This window comes from Hyaena hyaena, unplaced genomic scaffold (assembly GCF_003009895.1).
Source record: "Hyaena hyaena isolate Hyena2069 unplaced genomic scaffold, ASM300989v1 scaffold_364, whole genome shotgun sequence".
NCBI lineage: Eukaryota > Metazoa > Chordata > Mammalia > Carnivora > Hyaenidae > Hyaena > Hyaena hyaena.
The window spans coordinates 1,850,627-1,855,172 of record NW_024080996.1 but is presented as its reverse complement, the minus strand read 5'-3'; positions in this window follow the sequence as shown (position 1 = coordinate 1,855,172).

Here is a 4,546-nt window from a genome sequence, read left to right as displayed (position 1 = left end):
ATCTATCAAGTGAATTTGCCTGATCTTAGGTGGCTATACACTGGATGTTTGTTCATATGTTGAAATTCTAACCCCCAATGTGATGGTATTAGGAGATGAGACATTTGTGAGGTGATTAGGTCACAAAGTCCTCATGAACGAGGCTGGTGCCCTTATGAAAGAAACTCTAGAGAGTTTTCTTATCCCTTGTACTGTGTAAGGACACAGCAAGAAGACTGCTGTCTATGAACCAGGAAGTAGGCTCTCATCAGACATTGAATCTGATGATACCTTGATCTTAGACATGATAGCCTTGAGCTATGAGAAATAAATGTTTTCATATTTTTATTTTTATAAAATATATATGTATAATTTTTAAAATTGTATTCCTAGTCTGTGGTAATCTGCTACAGCAACCCAAATGGATGAAGATATATTCACTTTTCCTTGCTAGTATTGAGCTGAACATCTTCCATGCATTTTTTTTGCTTCTCTAAGATTTGCCCATTTTTCTGAGATTAATTTAAAACATTTAAAACATTTAACAATTTTATGTTTTATATTTAAATTTAAATTTTAATTTAAAAAACTTAAACAATTAAAAAATTAATTAATTTAATTCTTGGTAGAATCTCTATGCAAATTATTTCCTGTGGTGCAAACATTGTCTCCGTGTCTCAACATCTCCCTCCACCTCACACTTAACTAATGGAAATTTTCTATGATGTGAAAGTTTTACTTTTAAAATAATTATATATAGTTAACCTTGACCAACTCCTGGAAATATTTCAGATTACATATTTTAAAAGTCTCCTGCTATACTATCTTTGTAAAGCTGGATAAAATATTAAAATAAAAAGCCCACTCTTTTAATCTTTTTAAAAAATGTTTATTTATTTTTGAGACACAGAGTGCAGGTGGGGGAGGGACAGAGCAAGAGGAAGACAGAGATCCAAGGCGGGTTCTGTGCTGAAAGCAGCAAACTGGATGTGGGGCCAGAACTCCTGAATCATGAGATCATGGCTTGAGCCAAAGTCAGATGTTCAAGCAACTAAGACATCCAGGTGCCCCCAAACCCCACTCTTTCAATTGCATAAGTGAACTTGCCAGAGAGTAGGGGCACTCTCTCAAGCCAGGACAAAGTGGGGGCACCAAACCAGCTGTATGTGGCATTTTTTGACACCAGGTGGCCTTGAGCTTTGGTTTGATGGGAGTACCTTCATGTACGGGAAATGAAGCTTTGCACCTGTGAAGGGCTCGGAGGTAGGATTAAACCCCCCACATAAAACAGACCAAAGAAGAGGTATACTCTCAGAAAAAGAGCGAACTAGAAAAGAAATCTGACCTAGAAACTTTTCTATTTTGACCTTGGTTATAAATTATGGGAAAATCTTCATTTTGTGATTTAATGACCCTTACACTTATTCTTCTTTGAAAACTATAAGCAGTAAATGTTAATTTAAAGTAAACCTGGGTGGACAGTGTAGTGCTTTCCAGGCAATTGGCAGGAGTGAATGCAAGTCTTTTGTAGAGGAAGGCATCCTTTTTTTTTTTTTTTACAAATAGTTTATTGTCAAATTAGTTTCCACATAACACTCAGTGCTCATCCCCACAAGTGCCCTCTAGAGGAAGGCATCCTTAAAGGAGGGCTGAAAATCCCTTCATAGAGATATATAAGAAACATGACCTATAATTAAAAAAGGTACAAAACTCATGAGAATACCAGGCCATTGACAACAATGGGCAGAAACAATAAACAGCAGAACTAGACCTGTAAAGACCTGAATATTAAAGTATCAGAATTATTGGATTCAGAAAAAAGTATGTTTAATGTGTTTTAACAAATGAGAAGGAATCAAAATGAGTTAAGAGCTAGAGACAATGAAAAAATTATCAAACAAGATGTGAAAAAGACAGAGATGAGGCTTATAGAAGAGCAATTAAATTTAACAAATTAGTGATTGAGTTCAATAAGAAATCCATAGAGCTGAAGAGTGAATTGGAAGATAGGAAGAAATGACTCATATGCAGAGACAAAAACACAGAAAACATGAAGGAGTAAATAAAAGACATGAAGGCTAGAAGCACAGATCAGATAACTCTCTCTTCAGGAGTCAGATATTTTAGTCTTTGTGGGCCTCTGGTTTCTGTTACAGATTCTCAGGTCTGCTGTTGTAGCCTGGAAGCATCCTTAGTCAATTCATAAATTTGTGTGGCTGTGTTCCAACTGTAATTTTTATAACACCAGGTGAGTTCCAGTGGATACAAGAGTTTGCTAATCCTTGGACTAGAGTGTTCTAACAACCAATTGATTGCACATAAAAAACGAGAGAATCAAGTTAATGGGGAAAGGCAAAATTCGAAAAATGAATCACTCAATTACAGAAATATGAAAGATACCAATTCTCAGATTTAGGAATCCCAGTGAATCCCAAGTGGATTAAATAAAAGGAAATCAACACACAGACATTGCAGAATACCAAAGAGAACAGGACATAAAATGAGCCAGGTAAGATATTACCCATGAAGCAACATGAAATAGACTATTGGCACAACATAATGGTAGCTAGGTAGGGGAAGAAATTCCTGCCATCCTGGAATTTCACACCCAGAATACTTAAGAAGAAGGAGAAAGAGAAGGAGGAGGAGGAGGAGGAAGACGAAGAGGAGGAGGAGGAGAAGAGGAAGAGGAAGAGGAGAAACACTTTCAGATGAACAAAAATTGAAAGCATTTGTCACCAGGAAGCTCTCAGTGAAAGAAATTCTAATAAAACATCTAATTTGAGAGCTTAAAAAAGACAAAGCTGTCCAGACAGCAATAGTACATGAGCCGGGAGGGAGATAATGGAGATAAAAATGTCTTTTATCATTAAGGAGGGGAAGGATTGCTTAATTTAGACATTTTAAATATGCATTTAAAAATCTCAGGAATTCCCAGGCCACCTGCCTGTGTGGCTCAGTTGGCTAGGTGGCCAACTTTGCCTCAGGTAATGGTCTCACTGCTCAAGGATTCGAGCCCCTCGTCAGGCTCCTTACTGATAGCTCAGAGCCTGCTTTGAATTCTGTGTCTCCCTCTCTCTCTGCCCCTCCCCTGCGCTCATGCTCTGTCTTGGTCTCTCTCAAAAATTAATAAACATTAAAAGAAATAGAAAACAAAATAACCCCCCAAAAGCAGGAAAAATAAAAAGAAACACTAAAATGGACAAATGGGGAAAAAAAGACATAAGTAAAAATAAGTCCAAATATGTCAATAATAAAAATGGGTGTAACTGAATTAAACTCTTCAGGTAAGAGACATAGAATATCAGATTAGATTTGAAAAAGGAACATACTGTATGCCATTTCTAAGAAATGCACCTAAAATATAAGGACAAAAAAAAGTCAAAGGCAAAAGCATTAACAATGATAGACCAGGCAAATACAAAACAAAGGAAAACAAGTGTAGCCTTATTTATAAGAGATTAAATAAAATTCAAGACAAAATGTATTATTATGGATAAAGAATGACCCTATTAGTGACATTTAATTTACCAGAACATAGACACAGCAGGAATTTACATTTTCATTCACCAAATGAAACAACTCCAAACTATAGGAATAAAACTTTAGAGAGCACAAAAGGATATTGATAAATTGATCATTATGTTGGGGGATGTTAACACATCTCTCTCAATAATTTACACATCAGGAAGGCACACAAATTATATTATAGACTACTGGAATCACATAAGAATGTGTTTGACCTGATTACCACATATGTAAAACTCTTTATATTTTATTCCCATATTAGACAACATATATTCTTTTTTTTAAAGATTTTATTTTATTTTTGTATGTAGTTTCTATCCCCAATGTGGGGCTTTAACTCATGACCCCGGGATCAAGAGTACTAACCGAGACAGCCAGGCGCCCTACACAGTATATATTCTTTCCAGACACTCACAAGACATTTACATAGATCATAAATCAAGTCCTGAAAAAGATTTTAAAAATCAGGATCATACTTGATCACACCTCAGACTAGGATGAAATTAAATGAGATGGAATTAACGTATTAAAAAAACCCAGATAACCAAAGACATCTCAGAAATTTTGAAATCACACTTCTAAGAAACTGATAGGAAAAAAAATCACAATGTGTATTAGAAAATACTTGGACCTGCGTGATAATGAAAATATTAAATGTCAAAATATATGCAGCATAGCTAAAGTGGTATATAAAAGGCATTTTATACCTTTAAGTGCTTAGAAATGCTTCTAAGAAAAGGAGAAAGACTGAAAACTACCAAGGCAAAAATCCAACCTAAGAAGTTGTGGGAAAATAAAGAACAAAGAATTCCTGGAGCTAGAGGCCTGTTATCTTGCAGGAGATTCTTTAACACCTCCACCCACACTCATTCAAAGGAAAACTGATTTATCTCTTCAGCAAGTTTGGGAGAAAGAATTGAGTACCTTTGACCTGCCTTTTGGAGCTCTGTTTTCTCAGACCTTACCACCTCCTGAGAAGGTGTGCTGTATTTCAGTCTGTTCTCTCCCCACGTGTAGGATGATTTGAGCAAGTGCCACC